The sequence below is a fragment of the Octodon degus genome, unplaced genomic scaffold (genome assembly GCF_000260255.1).
Source record: "Octodon degus isolate 3935 unplaced genomic scaffold, OctDeg1.0 scaffold00061, whole genome shotgun sequence".
Classification (NCBI taxonomy): domain Eukaryota; kingdom Metazoa; phylum Chordata; class Mammalia; order Rodentia; family Octodontidae; genus Octodon; species Octodon degus.
Genome location: NW_004524637.1, coordinates 4778473 through 4802828, shown reverse-complemented (window position 1 = coordinate 4802828; position 24356 = coordinate 4778473).

Here is a 24356-nt window from a genome sequence, read left to right as displayed (position 1 = left end):
GGCGAGGTGACGCATGTCTGTGACACCAGCTCTTGGGAGGCCGTAATCAGGACTATCACTACGAGTCCCATCTAGTAGAAAGACCCTGAACACCCTGTAGACCCTTCCCTAAAATACAAATAAATTTAAATAAATAAAACATATATATATATATATATATATAATAAGTTATATATAATTGTAACTTGATGAGATGATATAGCCATATAACATCAATATTTTATAATTTATTAAGATTAATTTTTACAGAACTTGCAAGGCATACTTGTTCTTCATTTCTGAGTGTATGTTACTATGTACAGACCCTTAGTTCATACCTGTTCATGGAGCTGTTTAAATCTTAAATCCTTCATAATTTTTAAAATAACCCACAGGTAACTTAATTCTTTATATGAATATGATGAAGGATCTACCTGTCTGTACATAAAGTTATGTAAAAATTTGGGTTTATATTCCCTAAAACTGCATCATTAGGTTTTTTTTCAAAATAGTGTCCCTTCTTTTAAGACTTTTTTTTCAATTATCTTATTCGAAGTCCTAGTGTTGTTCTGTGAGCAATCTTAGCTGATTTATCCTGATGTAAATCATCCATCTGTATGTGCTCAACCACCCCCATGCCCTTGCTTTTCAGACACATCTCAAGAACAAAGCTGTTTAAGTATTTTTGGCAATCAATGCCTTTTCTTAGGCAGCCTGAGCCCACTTATCACGATGATGATTGCATATTTATATTTACTCTTGTTGTCTAATTCTGTCCTTCCTGTTTCATTTTCCCCCATGTTCACTGTCAGTTTTCCTACTGTAGTATTTGGATTGACTTCTGCTTTTTCACATTTCATTATCCTATTTTCTGTTACTGATTGCCCAAGATATTTTCACAGATTATTTAATCGGTATCTTTGTATTCTTGAAAAAATTAAAAGCCATTTAGGATGGCTTAATCATTTTGACTGCTCTTCCAACTTCATGCTTCTTGCTAAGATTTCAATTGTAGTTTAATTTTAATCCCTAAATTGATATTTATTATTTTTATGCAAGTAATATTTATTCATTTTACTTACAAAGATATATATATATATATATATATATATATATATATATACTCTTAGTACTCCAGATCTGGGATTGTATTTATTTATCCTGATTAAATCCTGTAAAAGATAAATTGTACTTTGGTGAGTGTGTGTCAATAATGAAAACAGTATTTGTCACTGACAGTGCCTTCATTGAGATGCCAGTTTTGAAAGATAGTCTTTCTGAATTGATGTTTATGGGCCAGACCTCCTCTCCAGGCACAGGAAGGATACTTACTCCCCTTTCCTTTGTACTTATATTATTGAGATGCTAACAGGCTAGATAATCAGTCTCTTATTCCCAGGTTTAAAGTCTTTCCTTCGTCTCTCGAGTTCTTTAGTTTTACCACAGTTCTTCATGTGTGGATTTTTTTTTCTTGTATTTTAGGGAAGGGTCTAAAGGGCGTTAAGGGTCTCACTACTAAATCAGACTCGTAGGGATCTGCCTGTCTACAGCCTCCCAGGAGCTGGGATTATAGGCGTGCACCACCGCACCCAGCCTCAGTTGCCTGCTCAGCGCGCCCCGGGGCAGGGCCAGCACGGCAGGCTGGGGGATCGAACCCCGGCCCCTGGGCCTGCTTACAGGTGCTTTAATCCGCTGAGCGATTTGGCCGGCCCTAGGGTGGATTTTCTTTAATTGTCCTGTTTGACATACGCAGGCCTATCCGTAGCTAGGGATTGTGTGCTTAAAACGTTCCAGGTCACGAAGAAGCCGTCCTCTCGTGCAAGAGCAGCGCTCTGCTGCTCTCAGCCCTCTCCCAACCTGTTTAGGAATAGACCAGATGGCGTGCTGGGGCTCATACCCTCCAACCTCAGCTTCACCTTTTCTGTGCGCTTGTCCGGTAGCATCATTCACAATAATTTGTGCTGTGTCTTCCACTGTATTAACTGCATTTTGACTCTGCTTTTGTTTTAATTGTGATGTCCTATTTTGGTTTTTAAAAATTTATTACATTTTTTAAATCTCCCTAGTTGGTTTTTATAGGGTCTTAATCTCTAAACATATTTTTCGGTAGGTTTTAGTCTTTAAACACAGTACCCTCATTTCATATGCTATAGTTCACTGTTTCAAAGCTTCTAACCACTGTAGAGATTGAGCTTGTGTCGATTTATTCCTGCTGGTCGTGGTAGCGACTGCAGTCCCTTCCCTTTGGAATCATGTAATTTTCCAGCCCGTGCTGCTCGCACCTGCGCGCCGCGGCCAGCCTCTGCCGTGCGGCTCCCGGCCGCACACCGCGTGGGGCAGGTGGCTCTGCCTTCGCCCCAGTCCCGCCAGTTCCGAAAGAATCACGCAACCACATTCACGTTTCTATTTCCCTAATGACAGTAACACAACACACCCTTCCCAGTTGTGGTAGCCGTCAAGTTTGTTAGACCTTTTGTCCATTTCTCTACAAAGCAGGTAATACTATTCTAAATTAGGTAAACTAACGTTTCTAGCAAAAAATCCTTTTTAGCTCTGTGTGTGTGTGTGCATGTGTGTGTGTGTGCGCGCGTGTGTGCATGTGCATGTGTGTGTATGTGCGCGCATGTGTGTGCGTGTGTGTGTGCGCTCGTTGTGTGTGCGTGTGCTGTGTGTGTGTGTGTGAGTGCGTGTGTGTGTGTGTGTGTGTGTGTGTGAGTGCATGTGTGTGTGTGTGTGTGTGTGTGTGTGTGTGTGCAGGGTCTCACTAGGCAGCTCTAGCTCTTAGTGGTCCCGTTTTCAGCCTCCCCAGCGCGGGGTCACAGCGTGCCAGGAGGCCCCGACTCCGCTCGGAGCCCTGAGTCACCTAGCCGGCCTGGGCTTAGCGTCCCCGGAGGGAAAGCGATGTAAGTGCCTTCTGAGACAGCAGTGTTGCGAAGTGCTGACTCTGTGACAACTGAAATCAAGAATTCGTGTGCTGAGAAGCACCGTCAAGCCCCACACATACACACACCCACACACACGGGCACACACACACCTCTACTCCTTACACTACTTTATTTCAGAAGTAGCACCTGGAAAAGGTGTACATACTTTTTTGGAAAAGAAGTAGCATACTAAGTGGTAGGAAAAATCATATAAATTCTAAAGTGCTGTAGGGAAAAGAAGATTCTGAACATAAGAAATAAGGTTTCATTTCTTAAAAATCCACATAATGGTTTAAGCAAAGAGAAACAAGAGAAACAAACTTTACACTAATTTGGTTTCTAATTGGTTTTATTCTTGAGAAGCTAAAGTTAGTATTCTAAATTTCAGGTCTCAATGAACCATTCATCTTCTTAATCCCATAGGCTGAGATGTTAAAGTAAAACTGAAAAAACTCACAGGATTACTGGTCTCCACCACTACATGCAGCCCCACACATGGAGGTTAGGATTGCCTCAAAAACTGAAGAACAGCAAGAAATAATCCCAAAGCAACAATCAGCTAGTCCTACAGCAATTACAGAGTCATCAGTAATTAGTTGTAATGTGAACTGTCAGAACTATTTTCAGGCTGATTACTGAGTGATATCTAATTACTCCAAGTGCTTATAAATTTTAAATGATTTACATACTCACTTTTAGAAAATGTATTTTAGTAAAACCTAAAAATTGCAGTAGAAAGAAAATCCCCCAAATTATGAGAGCACTATCTTTGTCTAACTACACACACATACAGAGAGAGAGAGAGAGAGAGAGAGAGAGAGAGAGAGAGAGAGAGCAATTTGACAGAACATTTTGTATAAAGAAAAAAAGACTAAAAGACAATCTAAAATATTTTTAAAAGAAGAAAACAACCATAAGTTGTTTTTCATTAAGCAAGAACCTGCTTGTCAGTCTATTATGAAGAATCTCGTTTGCTATCTTAAATAAAGGTTTGCCCAGGCACAGTAGTGCATGTCTGCAATACCAGCACTGAGGAGGCTGAGGCAGAAGGATACCTGTGAGCTTAAGACCACCCTGGGCTACATACAGACTTCAAGCCAGCCTGAACTACATAGCCAAAGAAAAATTGACTACTTCTTATTATATATTATTAGTAAGACTGGATACTTGCCAGGTATACAGGATACATACAATTTTGCCACTGCTTCTTAAATTCAAGGACACTAGCTCTTAGTAATAAGCTGTAATGATTGTAATAAGTAAAGGAGATGTCAGTTCAAAAAATAAACTATTACATTTAATGAATAGGTAAAATCCAATTTCTAAAAAAAATGCTGAGGGTTGTTCATCTACACACCATCCCTAGTTTTGGGTATTAAAGTCTCCTTCACATAATTGCATGGGTTTGTACCAGGAATGTAATAGTGTAGTGATGTATACCTGTGTCTCAAACCTGTGGGAAAGAGGCCGCCAGCAGAGATGGTTGCTGGGCAACAGACTGCCTCCTCACTGCAGCAGGCACCTTGGAAGAACCAATGTGAGACCCGAAAAATAGGTCGAGAAGGTGAGAAAAATGAGCCATACCCAATCACTCCACACGAATAAAGCCATTACTTAAAAAACAACTTACTAACCTACATTTTCAAGTTGCTTTTTAGTTTAACAAAAACATGCATTTTTAAATCATCTCTGATTTGATTCTCATAACATCTCATGAGACAAAGAAGATATTGTTATTATTTTTGTTCTACAAATGAGGAAACTATGACCTAGAGAAGTTTCAAGGCCTCTTATCACTGTGAACTTAATTTGACATGGAAGAGATTAAGGAAATGAACACTAGGCTGGCGAGATAGCTCAGCAGACTAAAGCACCTGCATAGGCAAGTTTAGGCAAGTGCAGAGACTGAGGTTCGAACTCCAGCACCACATGCCAGCCCTGTCCCCAGGGCAGGCTGAGCCCACCAGAGTCTGGACATAGTGGCACATGCCTGTAATCCCAGTACTGGGGAGGCTGAAAGCTGGAAGATCACTATGAGTCTGAGCTGCATAGTGAGACCCTGTGACAACCAAATATATTAAAAACAAGAAAAGAAAAAAATGAGCACTAAGGAACTTCACCAAATTTTGCTTAAAATATAAAAATAATGAACAAATAAGCACCCAAACAGATAAATAACCCTTGAATCATAGAAACAACTAGAACAGTACCACAACCACACCCTCACTGACCTTTATATAACCTCCTCTTAATAATGGAAACAGTGAAGCTCAAAGAAAGGAATTAGTAGTTTGAACTAATGTCAAAACCAAGGTTCTCTTCAGAATTCAATAAGGCATGATAGAACTCCAAGAATCTTTCAAGTAGGATTTAGATCTTACCAGCTGACCACAGTTTTGTCACCTGTGAACTACAGTGAAACCATTGACAATTAGCCCTTACAAGGTATAAATAGTAACTTAGACTTGAATGTATGTGCACGGAGAGTGAACACTACTTTTTGAAGTATGGCTCTTTGTGAGTGCTTTCTTTTGCATATGTTAATCTCCTCTGACTTGCAGAGGTAATTTTAATATAATAAGGCACAGGTCTTCCTGTCTCAATTAAAAGTAAAATTCTCTCCCACCTGTCCCTTAGATTTTCTAGGCATCCAATCTAACTCATGGGACGTAAATAAACTGATCTTAACCCACAAGCTTACAGACCATCCTCAGAAGGGGTCTGAGTAACATTTCAATCTTTTCAGATTGAGAGTGTCTAGTCCATGTGGTAAAGAGGCGTTAAGCTGTTAAATTGGGGCAAAGCCTAATTTTGTATGTGGGTCATAAAATCTGGCCCACAGCTGCCTCTGTACATAGCAACATGCAGCCTAACTTAAGTATACAAACTTCCAGCTAACATGGGCATATTCTTGTAACAGGCAGCAGAGTTTCAGCCAATCACTGCTCTTGAACTTCAGACCATCGCAGTTTGCCGACTCATCGGACCTCGTCACTGCAATGCCGTCCACGGGTTGCTTCTGTGTGTCACAGCCTTCTAGCCCGCTGTGAATATAACTTGAAATGTGACAGGCTGAGTTGCTCTGAGCCAGCTTCAGTTTGAAGTGTGTTCTATAATCTTTGCCCTTGCTCAGGTGAACTGGGTTAAATTTAACTCATCTCAGCTTTTTCTTTAACAGAGGAGGAACAATAGATTCAGAAAAGTGGACTCTACAGAAAGAAAGATGCTGACTACATGTCAAGTCTGTGAAAAAAATACAAGAAAAGGGTTGTGTCTTTTAATAGAAGAGTAAACACAGGCATTTGGTGGGCAGACTGAGCAGAACCCACGAAACCATGGCAGGCATATCAGGAGCACAGCACAATCAGTGTTAGGGTTTGTATTTGTCCCCTCAAAGCCTCATACAATCATGGGGCAGACTTCTAGAGTTTGTGATTAATTTAGGATCCCCTGGGATTATAGGTGTGAATGCTTGCGAGATTAGGGATATGAGCAGAGCACTAATCCAAACCTGGGGCGGATAGCTTGAATGCAAATTAAGGGAGACAGACTTGCTCTCTGTGGCCATTGTTGCTGCTACACCTCCATTCTGCCCTCTGCTCTTTGCCACCGCCATGAAAGGTTGCTCTCTGCCATGTGCCACTCCACCTTGGAGCCAGCTGAGTATGGACTGAAGCCTCCAGTACCTGTGAGCTAAATACACTTTCCTTCCTTCACTCTAGCTGTTGGATATTTGTCTCAGCAAGACCAGAACTGTGAAAATGTCTGAAGCAACCAGTGATGATCCATCATGTGGGCTCCAGAAAGCTCCACCAACAGAGACCAGGCACAGCACCACGTCTGGAGACTGAGATCACCTCCACTCTCAGCTCCATGGCAGCATGGCTGGAGGACACAGCACATCTCTGAGATCCGGCTGGACATTTGCAGGGAATGTGGACACTGGAGGTAGTTTGCCACTTTTAGTCTCCCTTGTTTGTCTGATTGACCATCTCTTTCTTGACTGGTTGGAATTCATCTTCTTTTGTCTTGTATTTGTTGTTATTGTTTTTGGATTTTTTTTTTCTTTCCTCTCCTCTCTTTATAAAGTCTGCCTTTTTTGTTCTATTCTTCCTTCCTTTTCCATTCTCCTCTTCTTCCTTCTTTTATTCATTGTTTGTTACCTATCTTTTTCATTTTCTCCTATTGATCCTTTTTGTTTTTCCTGAACTACTTTTGTATTTAAACTTTCAAATGAGTAAGCGTTGTCTCTTCCCTTTTTGATTACTGTTCTGCATTCTACTTCATTCTCCTTGCCCCACCCCCACCTCCCATCTCCTCCAGTTTCCCAAAACTCAGGTCATCATGCTTTAGCCTCCAACCTTGACTCAACTGTATTTGACCTTCTTCACCACTTTATCCTGTCCTCTACCAGTCACCACTTTATCCTGTCCTCTACCAGTCTTAACCCCCCTTTCTCACCACAGAGGGGAAAATGTACATACAAGTACATAACATATGTTTGATTATATTATATAAATTTAGAGTTGGCTCCTGTGGTTCCAACCACAGGAAGTACCAGGTTAAAAGTTACCATGGTTTGTCAGCAGTCAAGCTGTAATTGAAACTATTGTTATTAGGAACTCTACTTCTTTAGCCAGGATGTTGTCCATGTTACAGTCAGTTTTCCTCCTCTATATGGTAAAGCTGTGATTGTATAGGGTCATAACAACATGACCTATACAACAACCCAGGACCAAAGGACTGGATGCTGAGCCAAATAGTAACTTTGTATCCTTTACAAATTGGGAAGGTAGGCTCTTGGGATATGTATAAAGCACCACCTACACCTAGAGGACAACTCAGAAGAACAAACATCTCCTAAGGAAGCTGCAATACTAGTGACAAAGCTATCAAAGGAAATTGCAAATATTAACATAGAAAACACAATAAAATAAAAAGAGAAAATAGCAAATGGCAAGATGAACAAGCAAAATGCATCCTACGCCCTCATCCCACTAAGGAAAACCCAGAAAAAAAAAATAAGATAGACAAAATTGAAAATCAAACACTGGAACTTTCTGATATAATAGCCACATACATGTTAAAAAATGGAAAAAGCTATAGAGACAATAATCTCTCAGGCAGAGAAAGAAATGATGCTTAAGATCAAAGGTATTAGAGAAGACACAGGTAAAGGATAGATGAGCTTAGAAAAATTGGAAACAAAAAATGAAAACAAAAAAATACCCAACACAGAAAAGGAGTGGAACCCATTAAACAGATCCAAACAGAAATCCACTGAAAGTATATTCAACAGGTTAAATGAAGGAGAGGATAGAATATCAGATCTTGCATTCAGTGATCATGAAAGAAAGATACCTTAAACATAGCAAGAGACCATAAAAAATCAATACAACAGCTACAAGACAATGCAAAGAAAACAACATACCACTAATTGGGGTCAATTACAAAGCTGGAGACAACATCAGTGATGTAAAAAAAAAAAAAAAAAAAAAAAAAAAAAAAAAAACACCTCTCCAGAGAAATAAAGACAGAAAACTTCTGAAGCAGGGATGAAGAATTTGACATACAAATAAATGTAGCATTTAGAACTCCAAACAACCATGACCAAAATAAAACACACCAAGGTATATAATAATGATGATTCCACAAATACAGCACAAGACAAAATATTAAAAGCTGTAAGAGAAAAAGGAACAGATCAGCAGTACAGGAAAGCCCATCAGAATCACAGCAGGCTTCCCAGCACAAAGATCAAGTCAAGAAGACCTTGAAGTGAAGTATTTCAAATCCTTAAAGGAAACAACTATGAACCAGACTGATGTACCTCACAAAATTATATTTCAGGATAATTAACAAATAAGATATTTTCATAAAAAAGAACAAATGAAAATATTCATGACCACCAAACCAACACTACAGAGTACTGAAAGATATTCTAGAAAGAGAATAAAAAAAGAGCAAATAATATGAACAGGAAACAGAAAGAAATCACCAAACAGAGCAAGAAATTAAACAGACTAATAAAGTAAGGAACCAACAACAAGAAGATATCATGACAAAGATAAGCCAGTACACATCAGTTATAACCATCAATGTAAATGGCCTCTGTTATGGCTGATACATGGTGTCAACTTGAGAAGATTAAAATGTTAACTAAGTGAGGGATAGCCAAATATCTCAGAGGATTAAAACACCTTCAAGCAGGAGCAGGGGCTGGTGTTTAGATCTCCAGGCCTGCCCTGCCAGCCCCATGCACAGGGACACTGAGATGGCAATTAAGACTGGGTGTGGTGGTGCACACCTGTAATCCCAGCACTTAGGAAGCTGTCAGTGGGAGAATCACTACAAGTCTGATCTAGTAGTGAGACCCTGAATACCACATAGACCCTTCCCTAAAAATACAAAAAATAAATAAATAAAATAAAATATTAACTAAGTGACTCAGAAGAGGCCAGGGTCCTTACTTTGTGAATATGTCTTCAACCATTGCCCCTGTGCTGTGCACCCAGCCTTGAGGCAGCTGAGTATGGACCAAAAGCTGCACAAACTGAGAGCTAAGTACACCTTTCCTTCCTTAAGTTGGAATGTCAAGTATTTGTCCCAGCAATGAGAGAAGGGTGAATGAAACAGCCTCTATTCACCGATAAAAAGTAGCAGATTCACAGAATGGATCAAGAAACAAGATCCAACAGTACGCTGTACACAAAAACTGCATTTAACTCAAAAAGAAATGCACAGACTGAAATTCAGAGGATGGACAATCGTACTGCATGCAATAAGAATGAAGAAAAAAGCAGGAGAAGCTATTCTGTTTAAAGAAAATGTAAACTTCGAAGCATCAATGATCAGAAGAGATAATAAAGGTCACTATATACTTGTAAAGGGAAAACTTCAAGAGGAAGCGCTAACAATCATAAAGTTGTGTGCACCGAGTACAAGAGCACCCAACTATATAAGACAATTATTAATAGACATGAAAAATAAAATAAGCAATAACACAATTGTAACAGGAGACCTTACTATTCCACAGTCACAAAGAGAAAGATCAACTAGAAAAAAAATGAGCAAAGAAATGTCAGCATTGAACAAAACCTGTGAACAAATAGACTTAGTAGATGTTTTCAAAGTGTTCCATACAACATCATCAGAACACACACTATCCCCAGTTGCAGATGGTGGTTCTCTAAAACAGTCAATATACTGGCCTGCAGAACATACTTAGTAAATGCAAAGGACTGACATTGTCCCATTCATTTTACCTGACAATAATGCTATAAAATTGGAAATCAATGACAAAAGAAACTGTAAAACTCCATAGAAACATGGAAATTAAACAACAGCCTCTTAACCAACTGATGGGTCATGGATGAAATTAAAGAAAAAGATTAAACAATACCTACAACTAAATGAGAATGCAGAAACAACATACTGGAATGTAAGAGATGCAGTGAGGCAGTCCTATGAGGGCTACTCACAGTGATGAATTCTCATATCAGGAAAACAGAATGAGCACAGATAAACAAACTAATGCTGTACCTCAAGCTTCTAGAAGAAGAGCAACACAAGCCCAGCACCCATGCAAGGGAGAAAATCATAAAGCTCAGGGCAGAAATTAACATAATAGAGACAAAATAAACAATACAAAGAATTAACAAATGAGCAGTTAGTTTTATGAAAGAGTAAAGAAAATTGATAACCCTTAGCCAACCTGATTACAAAAAGTAAAGAAAAAACTCAAATTCACACAATGAGGAATGAAAAGAGTGAAATCACTAGAGTCTGTGGAAATTCAGAACATCATAAATATCTACTTCAAAATCTTTACTTTTGTTGGGTGGAAAACATAGGAGAATTGGACAGGTTCCAAGATGGGTATACATTTCCAAAGCTGAGTAAAAAAGATAAAAATTCTAAATAACACAGCATCAGTGAATGGGATTGAAAATATAATTAAAGCTTACAACAAAAAAAAAAGCCCAGATCCTGGTGGATTCGCTGATGAATTCTACAAGCCATTTAGAGAAGATTTAACACCAATACTTCTTATGTATTTTAATGAAGTTGAAAGGGAAGTAATACTCCCTAACTCATTGCTAAAAGCAAGTATTTTACCTTTATATGAACCATGGAAAGGCCCAACCAAAATTGAGACCTACAAGCCCATCTCCTTAATGAACATAGCTGCAAAATTCCTCATTAAAATACTACCAAATGGAATTCAGTAAATCATCAAGAAGATTATACACCATGAACCAAGTGGGATTCATCCCAAGAATTCAGCGATGCTTTAACATACCTAAATTAATAAATGTAATATATCATGTGAATGGAGCCAGAGATAAAATTATATTATCATCCCATTAGGTACAGATAAATTTTTTTGAAAAAAAATGTAACACTCATTCATGGTTAAAATCCTACAGAAAACAGGATTAGATGGCATTTAACTCAATCTGATAAAATCTATGACAAACCAACAGCCAACATCATACTAAATAGACAAAAACTTGAAACTTCCACACTAGAGTCAGGAACCAGACAGGGATATCCACTCTCACCACTCCTATTCAGGATCATTCTAGAAACCTTATCTGGAGCAATTAGACCAGGAAAAAAATAAAAGCAATAAGGACAGGAAAGGAAGAAATTAAATTATCACTATTCACAGATGACATGATACTCTACATAGAAGAGCCCAAAACCTACTTTAAGACTTCTGCAATTAATAACCAAATTCAGGAGTATAACTAGGTATAAAATCAAGATTTAAAAATGAATACATTCTTGTCCACAAGAAACAAACTCTCTCAGAGTGAAATTAGGGAAACCATACTATCCAAAATAACATCCAAAAATGAAATAATACAGAATCAATGTACAAAGAAAATATGAGATCTATACATTGAAAATTGCAGTACTCTGAAAAAGGAGATCAAAGAGGCTATCTGAAAATGGAAAGATATCCCTTGATGATGAAAGAGAAGAACCAACATAATGATAATGGTCATATTCCCAAAATGTTACACAGATTAAATGCTATCCAAAACATAATACCATTAGCATACCTCACAGAACTAAAGAAAACATTCCTAAAATTCATGTAGAACCAGAAGAAACCTAGAATAATAAGTTAATCAATAGGCAACAAGGACATTAGGAGGCATCACAATTCCTAACTGATATTATACTATGAAGTTACTGTGATAAAATTAGCAGGGTACTGGCAAAAAAAAAAAACCAGACTTGAGTACCAGTGTCACAGATTGGAAAATGTAGACACAACTACAAACATACTCAGCCACCTTATCTTTGACAAAGGGGTCACTGGAAGAAAGAGTCTTTTTAATAAAAGATGCCGCAAAAACTGGCCTCCCATATGATGAAGACAAACTTGATGCATCTTTCTCCATGCACTAAACTGAAGTCAAAATGGATCAAAGATCTGAATACTAAAACAGAAAAATTAAAACTACTAGTAGAGAAAGTAGGTAGAAATATTGAAGACAGATGTAGGTTGAGAGCTCATGAACAAAACTAGGCTGCATGGGAAATATTTTAAGGAGTCAACATCTGGGATCTCATCTTAGTACAAAGCTTTTGCAAAGCAAAAGTAATCACCAACAGAATGAAAAGGCAACCCACAGAATGGGAAAGCATTTTAGCCAACTGTCCCTCAGACAAAGGGCTTCTAGCTAAAACATGTGAAGAGTTGAAAAAAATCAGACTCCCAGATTTAAAGACCCAATCCAAAAATTGGCATCTGAGGTGAATACACACTTCTCAGATGAAGAATTATAGATAGCAAATAAATAAAAAATGTTCAACACCATTGGTTATTTAAGGTGTGCAAATTACAACACTGAAATTCCCTGTCACACCAGCGAGAATGATGACCATCAAGAAATGAACAAGCAATAAATGCTGGTAGGACTGTGGTGGAAAAGAGCCCTTCTCCCCTCCTGGCAGGCATGTAGACTGGGCAGTCACTGAGGAAGCCAGTGTGGACATATCTCAAAACACGCGGATGAGAAGTCCCATTCAGTCCAGCTATTCTCCTTCTGGGTATCTTCCCAGAAGGATTAATGGTATCCTATCACAGTGACATTTCATGAACTTACGTTTATAGCAACACAATCTATCATAGCTAAGCACTGGAAACAATGCAAATGTTTATAAACCAAAGAATGCGTAGAAAAGATGTTGCGTTTTTATACAGTGGGGTAGTGCTCAGCTAAAAAGAAAAACTCTAGACTTTGATTGCCAAATGAGTGCAACTAGTGAGCATGCCCATAAGCGAAATAAATCAGTCTTGCATGTGTAAATATCATATTGTCTCCATAGTGTGAGAAGCTGAAAGAAAATAAGATCCGCAATGTGCAATAGACATTGGGAAATGGGAAGAAACTGTTCGGAAGGAAAGAAAAACAGACATGGGGTAACGGAGAAAAGAAGAAGGGAAAGATACTTAAGATATACAAGACAATTAAGATGCTTATACTACTAATTTCTATTAGTTCATCAAAAAGAAAGATTTGTGCTTATATTGTCGGATCAATTTTTCACACCTTTATCTTACAATCTGAGCAACAACTTTGAAGATAACAAGAAGCAATGTACTAAGCTTTGTTACTGTATATTATTTTGTTTTGAGTTTTTGTATCATTGTTTTATATTTTTCCCTTAAAAAAGAGTATAATGGATTAGAGCACATATTATCAAATTATAGACATTTGTATTTGTTTGTTTGAAATACAAAATGTAATGAGTCCAGTGGTTTTAGTAATTTCTATCACCAAATATTTATTTAACACTTAAAGTATTTTATATTCATGTTTATGAACTTTTAATTTCCAAAAATCAATAATACAGGGACTATCTTTTTCCTCTTTCTTTCCATCATTTCAAAATACATAAAGAGCTTAAACTGTTAATTTCAAATAAACTCTCACAAGATTTGAGCTGGAGTGCTATAAATTCTAAAAACATGATCGCCACCAACAAGGGGTGACTAAAGTGAAAATTTAGGAATATAAGATCAAGAGTCACTAATTATAGATAATTACTTACTCATTGTTTCCTAATATCTAACTAACATGTAATTGTTTTAACACTCAAGCACTCAAATGCTAAGAAAACCCCACTAATTTTCTATGACAAATTTGGAAATACACATTTATCCATGAATGCAAAGTACAACCACAAATTGCTGTACCATAAAAACATAAAACTGTTTTGTGCAAAATAAGGTGTTTCTTTTTGTTTTTTTAAACAGGGCCTTGTTTTGCAGTTCAGGCTGGCCTTGCACTCACGTTGTAGCCCAGGCTTACCTGGAACTCATGGTGATCCTCCTGCCTCAGCCTTCTGAGTGCTGGGATTGCAGGAACGCGCCACGACACCCAATTAACATAATATTTTCTTAAATTTACACATATTTACATTTGTAACATATTTTACTAAATTTAATAAATCTATCCTGTAGTTTGTGAAAGACAATAAAGATTTAAGCATAAGCACTGGCTCCAAAAAAAAAATTTTATGGCATTTACTTCATATGATAAAATTAAAGCACTTAAATATGAGTCTGTTTTTAGTAAATCATAACTGACCAGCATGGGACAGGAAACATGATATAATTTTATTTCTAAAAAGAGCTTTCTATGAATAATTATTCCTTAACTAAAGGTTACATTCAATAGGCTGGCTTCTGTGTAGTTTTCTTGGTAGTATGTGTTGAGAAATATTTTAGTAGCATGAAGATATCATCTTAGCTCATAATTTCAGGCAGTTCACATTTAAAGCTCAAGTCAGTTCTGTGCCACTGGTAAAATTACTTATTCCACTGTACAGGCTTACGGATGATACATAAAGAACCCAAACTCATCCTGATAAGAAACAGAACAATCAGAGCTTATGCTCAAGATAACCTGACTCAGCATGTCCAGCCACCATGACTCACCTTCTCCAAGGTCTGCTTAGAAAAACTTGAGTAAAAGCAGTCGTTATAAATATTTATGTACTTTTTTCCAAACTCTTTTAGAATAATGCTTCCTATAGGTTTCACAAAAGGTAGTCTCTTTCCTGAGCTGTAACTGGCATTACAAATTGTATAACTAAATAAACGAGTGCAATTCAATGCCTATTCATTTAACAAAAATTCATTTTCTACTCCCTTAGAACAGAATCACATTTCATTTACATACTTTACATTTTCCATGACAATACTCCAAACTGCACCAAGTTTAAACACACAGCGGGAAACTGCTCAGGAAAAAATAAAGAAATCCATTCAATATAGATTTAATTATAAAAGCATTTAACTACACTGGTAGCAATCATTACATGATAGTTCACACAACATTAAATGGAAAGCCTGTTAGGAAAGACAGATTACCTCCAAGCTGAAAACTACTCAGGGAGCAGCAAACTGGTTGAAATTTGCACATATCAGATGTTTTTTTTCTTAAAAGGCCAAGGCCAAGTTTGTCCAACTACTCCATGCCAGTACTTGACCACCAATTCACTTTGGAAGTTATTTGGAAAAAGTCATACATTCTCATGTTCAATATTATTCTTATACCAAGTTAAATATGCTCAACAGCATATAATATTCAATGATATAATGTGTAATCATGAAACTATTATTAAAAATGACTACTTATATCCTTAAGAGAACATTTTCTTGTTCTATAGCACACACTACTTTAATTAAAAGTACTTCAATTTAAGTTACCTAAGTATATTATAAGAAATTCCATTTAAACTTCATAATATACACTTCAGTTGTACTGTCTTAATCACATTAGTATAATTAGAGTCACAGAAGAAATGGAGAGCACAGTTCATCAGGTTTTGTCATTGAAAGTGGTTTTAATAGATACAAAATTGTTTTAAATCTTTGCACTCAAAAACTGGAGCCAATTCAAGGCCCTAAGAGAGAAGCAGATGTCAAGCCATAGTGATTCAACATCAGTATGAAGATCAGAAATTGGGAAACAGGACCAAACACTAAGCAAAGAAGTGTGCCTGCCAGCCACCTGTGGTGTTCTGTACACTCAGGGGTCAAAATTATTCAGGGCCAGCTCCATTAAATAGCACAAACCACAGCTGATGACGGTTTGCCACGTGACAATCTTCATGTTCACACAGACAATGGTCCTGCAAACTTGTCAACATGGGGGACAAAAGAAATTACTAAAATAAGTATTAGGCATTTTTTTTCATTTTGTAGAGTACAAATTAGAATTAAAACAAAAAAATTACAAGGGATACAGAATTTCACTTAACAAAGTATAATGAATTTCATAGTACTTGTTATAATATAATAATATATAGTGTTATTTTCCTGTTATATATTTTTCTGTAATTTTATGGAGAAACAGATAGCAATGAGACAGTTTCAAATCAAATTGGTAGGACAGTTTCAATAATTAATACACTGCATATTGTTTTCTTAGTGTTATTTGTTGTACAAGATTCAGACCTGATATCCTATTTACAAACACTATTAGAACAAATCCCTCTATTCATTGAATAAAAAGAATGTTGCTGTATCTCTATCTTAACTATTTTGATTATACAAATACAAAATGGGCATTCATTTGTATCCCCTTTCTTTGTTTAGCTTTCTCATTTAAATATTATAGGTGTGTGAATTCAGCAAGATATTCCAAAACAGTCCAGTAGTCCATAGTAGTACTGGGTTTTCTCTATGACTGGCAATGTCAGAAGTTGTTGAATTGAATTCTCTTCAGCTCAGCATAATAATATTGCTTTACTTCTTACACTTTATTTTTACACTTTTCTGCTGGATAGTTAAGACCAAGATAAAGCAATAACTATGTAACAAGAATTGTAGCTTTTGTATCTGATAAGGTCAGTCCAATCCCCTCAGGATTTATCCTGAGATCCTGTACGGCAGTATGTAGATCCTTCGTCAGTATCAGCCATGTGGATAAGTCACGGCCATTGCTTGACCAATTTGCTCTCAGTGAAAGCCTGAGAGAATATTTTTCTCTCCATGTGACTCTCCTTAAGCACATTCTACATCATCGATCACTTTCCTCTTTGCCCCCGTAATCTCCTTGATCAGAAAATTTGGCACACAACTGAGTTACATGATGTTACAGTACAAGTTCTCATATGTCCTGAGTCTTAATTGAAATTCAAAGGCTAGGGCCAAAATGTTGGCTTTCCTTGCAGCCCTCCTTTTTCTCTAATTTTGGTCTGCAAACTTAGGTTGTTAACCCTCCAGAAGAGAAGCTTATTGTTATTACCATACAACCTAGGCTGTTCCGCTTAACCTCACTATCTGTCTGAATATCAAGCACCTTAGGCATAACATGGAACAGGTATTTTTCATCAAGTATTAATATGTTAAACTTTAAGTCCCTACAGAATATGACCAAAACAACTTAAAAAATTAAAATATATTTTAAAAAGAAATAAGCAATTATATATGTTTACACATAACTTTACAAATTTAACCATGTATAGCATCATAGCAAGATAGTCCCACAACACTCCTTTTTCTGTCTTCTGCCTTCATTCACCACCCTTTTCCTTTTTAAACTAACATCTACCCGAGAGACAGCATGGCAGCAACTGGCATGTCATGACAAGCAGCACATATTCAGAAGACCAGAATGGCAGGCACTCCAAGAATGAACCTACTGTTACAAATTACCATCTTCAGTGCAGTTGCTTTGTTCACAGATATCAGCATATATAGTTAGTCAGGGTGAAAATCCTACCAATTAACTGCTAGATTCAAAAATCTTCTGAAGATTCTCAGGATCATTGCCATGTCCATCTTCTACATATAACTGTATGGCTTGCCACTGTCATGTTTCCTAGCTCTTCTCTTTGCTCTCTTTTCATTGTCTAGTCCTCAAGTTCTTGCTTTCCTTTTAGTTATATTATACTTTTCTATTTGTATTTCTTCTTTTGAGTTCTTATACTAGGGACACTATATGATATTTACACATGTGGGTCTGGTTTATTTCATTTATGAGTATATCTTCAAGTGGCACCCACTTAAATATGAAGGCTTTGAGTTTATCATTCTTTATAGCTGAGGAATACTCCATTGTATAAAAATATCACATGTTTTTCATCCATTCCTCAGGTGACGGGCACCTTGGTTATTTCCAAGTTTTTGCTATCACAAATTATGCTACTATAAACATAGGTGCATATATATCACTGTGATATGATGTTTTCAGATCTGCTGAGAAAATTCCCTGTAGGGGAATAGCTGGATTGAATGGGATTTCCAGTCCTAGATTTTTAAGGAGTCTCCACACTGATTTCCATAACGGATGCACCAGTCTACATTCCCACCAGCAGTGCAGAAGGGTTTCTTTTTCCCCACAGCCCCTCAAACATTTGATGTTGGGTGATTTCTTTATGATAGTCATTCTTTATGGGGTGAAATGGTATCTCAATGTTAATTTAATTTGCAATTCATGGACGACTAGTGATGTGGAGCATTTTTTCATATATTTATTTGCTTCTTTAATTTTGTCCTCTGAGAAGTGTGTTCATCTCAGATGCCCATTTCTGGACGGGGTCTTTAAATTTTGGGGCCCTAATGTTTTTTAGTTCTGCATAAATTCTGGAGAGCAAACCTTTGTTGGAGTACTTATTTGTCAAGATTTTTTCCAAGTATGTGGGTTGTCTTTTCACTTTGTTGGTAATTTCTTTTGACCTGCAAAAACTTCTCAATAAGGGGAAGTCCCAATCGTGAATTTTTTCAACCGTTACTCATATGATTTGATTTTTGTTCATGAAATCTTTGCCAGTTTTTCCAGCACCACTTGTTAAACAGGCTATCTTTCTTCCAGTACGTGTGTTTGGCCCCTTTGTCAAAGATCAGGTGACCAAGTGTGTTCCTGGGGACTTCAGCATCTTCTAATCTATTCCATTGATCCTCAGGTCTATTTTGTTGCCAGTACCATGCTGATTTTATCACAGTAGGCTTGTAGTATAATTTCAAGTCAGGAATTGTAATGCCTCTTGCCTTCTTTTTGTTGCCCAAGATTGTCCTTGCTATTCTAGGTCTTTTCTAGTTCCAAATAAATTTTGGGAATGATTTCTCTAGCTCTGTGAGGTATGCTGGTGGTAGTTTGATAAGGATTGCATTAAATCTGTACAGAAATTTTGGGAGTATGGCCATATTCACAATATTGGTTCTTCCTATTCAAGAGCAGGGAATATCTTTCCATTTTCTGAAATCCTCTATGATCTCTTTTTTTAAGAGTACTGTAATTTTCCTTAAAAAGAACTTTGACTTCTTTAGTTAGATTAATTACAAGATATTTCATTTTCCTCGGTGCTATTGTAAGAGGTATTGTTTCTGTGATTTCCATCTCAGTGGGTTTGTTATCTGTGTAGAGGAATGCTATTGACTTTTGGATTTTGACTTTGTGTTCTGATATGCTACTGAATTTGTGTATTAATTCTAGTAGCTTCTTGGTGGAGATTTTTGGGTCTTCCAATAAAGTATCATGTCACCTGCAAATAATGATAATTTGACTTCTTCTTTACCTATTCTTACTCCTTTTATTTGTCTCTTGCATCTAATGGCTTGAGCTAATGATTCCAGAACTATATTGAATAGGAGTGGTGATAGAGGACATCCTTGTCTTGTACCAGATCTAAGAGTAAAAGATTTCAGTTTTTCCCATTTAGAATTATGCTAGCTGTTGGGTTTTCATAAATGGCTTTCATCAGGTTAAAGTAGAGGCCATATATTCCAATTTTCTGTAGAACTTTGAACATGCATAAGTGTTGGACTTCGTCAAAAACCTTTTAGCATCAATTGCGATGATCATAAGGTTTTTAGTTTTCGCTCTATTGATATAGTGTATTACATTTATAGACTCTCGAATGTTGAAGCATCCTTGCATCCCTGGGATGAATACTACCTGGTCATGGTGTATGATCTTCTCGATGATTTGCTGTATTCTATTTGCTAGGATTTTATTGAGGATTTTTGCATCCATGTTCATGAAGGAGATTGGCCTGTAGTTCTCTTTTTTAGTTGCATCTTTCCCTGGTTTTATATCAGCATAATACTTGCCTCCAGGAATGATTTTGGGAGAATTGCTTCCTTTTCAATTTTATGGAAGAGTTTGAGGAGTATAGGGACTATGCCTTGCATAAATTTCTTCTAGAATTCAGCTGTAAATCCATTAAGACCTGGACTTTTCTTTGTCAGTAGGTTTTTTATTACACCTTGTATTTCATTAGCTGTTATTGGGCTATTGAGTGGTTATATCTTGTCGATTCAGTTGTGGTAATTTGTACCTTTCTAGGAATCTGTCCATTTCATCTGTGTTTTCTATTCTGTGGGAGTAAAGATTCTCAAAGTACCTATTGAAAATCTTTTGAATTTCCACTGGGTTTGTGGTAATTACTCCCTTTTCATTCCTTATCACTTGTATTTGAATTTTTTCTTTCTTCTTTGAATGAGGTTAGCTAGGGGCTTATTGATTTTATTTAATGTTTCAAAGAACCAGCTTTTTGTTTCGTTAATTCTTTGAACTGTTTTCTTCATCTCAATTGAATTAATTTCTGCTCTAATTTTTATGATTTCTTCCCATCTTTGGGCTCTGGGTTTGATTTGCTCTTCCTTTTCTAGTTGTTGGAGGTGCAGCATTAGCTTATTTATTTGTTCCCATTTTGTTTTCCTAATGTGTGAGTTCACAGCTATAAATTTCCCTCTGAGAACTGCTTTCTTTGCATCCCACAAATTCTGGTGCATTGTGCTTGAATATTCATTAAATTGTAGATATTGTTGAATTTCTTATTTAATTTAATCTGTGACCCATTGATTGCTGAGTAGGATTTTGTTTAATTTCCAAGTATTAAAGGTTTTTTTCTGGTTTCTTTTGTCATTTATTTCCAGTTTTATTGCACTGTGGTCAGATAATATGCATGGGATAATTTCTGTTTTCTTGCATGTACTTAAGCAAGACCTATGGACTAATATGTGGTCTGTTTTAGAAAATGACCTATGTGCAGCTGAGAAAAATGTGTATTCAGCTGTGTTTGGGTGGAACGCTCTGTATATGTCCACTAAGTTCATTTGTTTCAAGCTCTGGTTCAGTTCTGATTCAAGCTCTACTTCTTTGCTAATTTTTTGTCTGGTTGACCTATCTTTTTGGGATAAGAGGGTGTTAAGTTCTCCTGTTAAGATTGTGGTATTGGATATTAAATTTTTCATGTCCATTAAGATTTGTCTTATATAGTTGGGTGCTCCTGTGTTTGGCGCAAACATATTTATGAGTGTTACCTCTTCCTCTTGAATTTTTCCCCTAACCGGTATATAGTGGCCTTCTTTATTTCACTTGATCATTCTTGTTTTGAAGTTGAGATGGTCTGAGAACAGAATTGCTACCCCTGCTTTTCTCTGAGGTGCTGGGTCATGTTGTATTGTTTTCATTCTTTTGATTTTCAGCTTATGAATTTCTTTATGAGTTAAATATGTTTCTTGTGTACAGCATATTGTTGGGTTTTGTTTCCTAATCCACTGTGCCAGTCTGTTTCTCTTAATTGGTGAATTAGTCCATTTATATTGATGGCTATGATTGAGATGTATTGACTTAAGATTGACATGTTATTTACCTGCTGTTGTTTATTCCTTTTTGTCCTGTGTTTAATTGTTTGCCCTATTTAGTTGGTTGCTTCTGATCTCATTCATGTAGTTTTGATCATTTTGGTCCCTCTCTAGAACATCTTTTAGGAGCCTGTGTAGGGTTGACTTTATCATCATGAAATTCTTTAGTTGTTCTTTGTCATGGAAGTATTTCACTTCTCCATCAAACTTGAAAGAGAGTTTTACAGGGTGTAGTAGTCTGAGCTGGAATTTGTTTTCATAGAGGACTTGAAGTTCTCTGCTCCATACCCTTCTTGCCTTCATGTTTTGTGAAGAGAAGTCGGCCGTAATTCTGATGGGTTTTCCTTTGAAAGTGATCTGCTTCTTTTCTCTAGCGGCTTTCAGTATATTATTATTGTGCTGAATTTTGGGGATTTTGACTGTTATATGGCTTGGTGTGTTTTTAATTGGGTTGAGGTTACTTGGCATTCTGTATGCTTCGATTACCTGTATGTCATATTGTTTGGGAAGTTTTCTGCTATTACTTCTGCCCATATTTTTTTATGTCATTTGTATTGACTCCTTCTTTCTCATTGACACCTATTAGTCTCACATTGTTCATCTTTGCATCGTCTTGCAAGGGATAAATTATTTTTTCCTGCATCCTAGTTGTTTTTAAGATATCTTTTCTTACCTTTTCTCTAGCTGCACCAGAGTCTTCAAGATCTGAAACTCTGTCTTCACTTTCACTCAAACAGTTTTCCAAGCTTGTAATTGAGATTTTAAGTTCCTCTATAACTCTTTGACTCCACTTCATGCAATCTATTTCTTTTCTGTATTGTTCATTCATGGAAAGCATCATTTTTCTAATTTCTATTTTTTATCAATGTTTTCTTTAAAGAAGTTATTAATTCTTTTACTGCAGAGTTTTTTTCAGATTGGGTTCCTCCATATTTTTCTGTATTTGATTCTTTACTTCAGATGCTATGAATTCAGAGATTTCTTTTTTTATTTAAGAAATTAATTTTGCTCTGAGTCTCTCTATACCTTTCTGCTGTTTCTTACTTAACTTCTGATGCTATTTATTCATGCATTTCAGGTGAGCTAGTGTCCTCTGCACTTGTTCTGTGTGGACATTGTGTTTCCTCCATATGTTTCTGCATTTGATTCTTTGCTTCAGATGCTATTATTTCAGAGATTTCTTTTTTATTTCTGATCTGAGTTCTGCTATACCTTTCTGCAGTTGTTTCTTTATTTCAGACGCTATTGATTCATTGATTTCAGCTGTGTGATTCCCAATTTCTTCTGTACTAGTGTCCTCTAACTTTGTTATGGGTGGGCTTGGGGTCTGAGATTGCATTTTGCTCCTTCTCATTGTCATTTTGTATAGCACTGTCTTCTGACCTTTGTTGTAGAGCTTTGGTGCAGTTATAACCTTAGCATCTACTGAAATTCAGGTGCAGATCTAAAAAGTTTGGATTTATCCAGCTGTTCCTGGCTTGGGTCTAGCTGCTGTGCTTAGCTCCTTCCTGTTGCCACCCTTGGGAGTGAACCTGTTGTGCCCCTCTGGCAAGATGTTCTGCTCCTGGACTAACTGCGTGGTTCTATCCCTTACGCTCTCTGCAGGGATTGCAGCTGAAGGGTTTCACCCTAGGCCTGTATGCCAGGCCTGAGCTGAGTCTGGAGGGGACAAGGTGGAGTAGGGGAAAGGGGACTCTCTCCTGCATACTCACTGGGCCTGGAGCTAGGGCTGGATCTGGGGGTCCCCAGAACGCACCAGAAATTGTTACTTGGCAGGTGGGGTGGGGGGTGCTGCAGAGTGGTGATGGGAGTCCCAAGGGCTCAGAAGAGGGTCTCACTTACGTGGCATACCTGGGTCTGGACCAGACAGGTCCTGCAGGTGCAGGGTAACTGGAAGCTCTCCCACACCCTCCCATAACCTGGCCTGGGCTAGGGCTGGATCTGGGGAACCCAAGAATGTGGCAGAAGTCCCAACCAGTTATTCATACTAGAAGATATATGCATATACAGTTGAAAGAAGAAAAAATAGAAAAAGGAATGTATAAGGAATTAAGAAGAGAAAAGGAACAAACAATTGAAAACAGGAGGCAAAACCTATCCAGCGTTCTCTGCTCCTTTCTACAGATCAGCAGGAATGCTTGCGCAGCCGCTCACTGGTAAGAAACTGAAAATCAGCACCAGGTAACACTCATGCAGCCTTTTGGTGGTGTCTGGAAACTGGGTTTTCAATGTGGTGGAATATAGAGCCCGTCTTCAGGTTGGACACTCCAGCCCGGGTATAATAATGGGGCCTGAAAGGAAAATGAGAAGCAAGGATGAGTGTTGGAGAGAAGAATGGATTCAATGAATTCGTTGTTTATAATTTGTTTTCGGTTCCTTGATTTCAATTATTTTTAAAGTCACAGTAGAAATTTACTTTTTTGCTTACCTATTTGAGAGTATTCAGGAGACATACCCATATATGAAATATGTTTTATCAAATTACAAATTATACTGAGTTAACATACCTATAATATTCAAATAACGGAACTTAACCAAAAAAGGGGGATACAGATGAATGTCCATTTTGTATCTGTGTATTCAAAGTGGTTAGTATAGATATATAGTTACATGCTCTTAATGAATAGAGGGATTTGTTCTAATAGTGTTTGTAAATAAGATATCATATCCGCATCTTGTACAGCAGTTAACCACTAGGAATAATGTATGCAATGTGTTAATTATTGAAACTGTCCTACAATTTGGTTTGAAACTGTCTCATTGGTATTTGTTTCTCAATAAAATTATGAAAAAATTACAAATTATATTTTTATTTTTTAAAAATAATG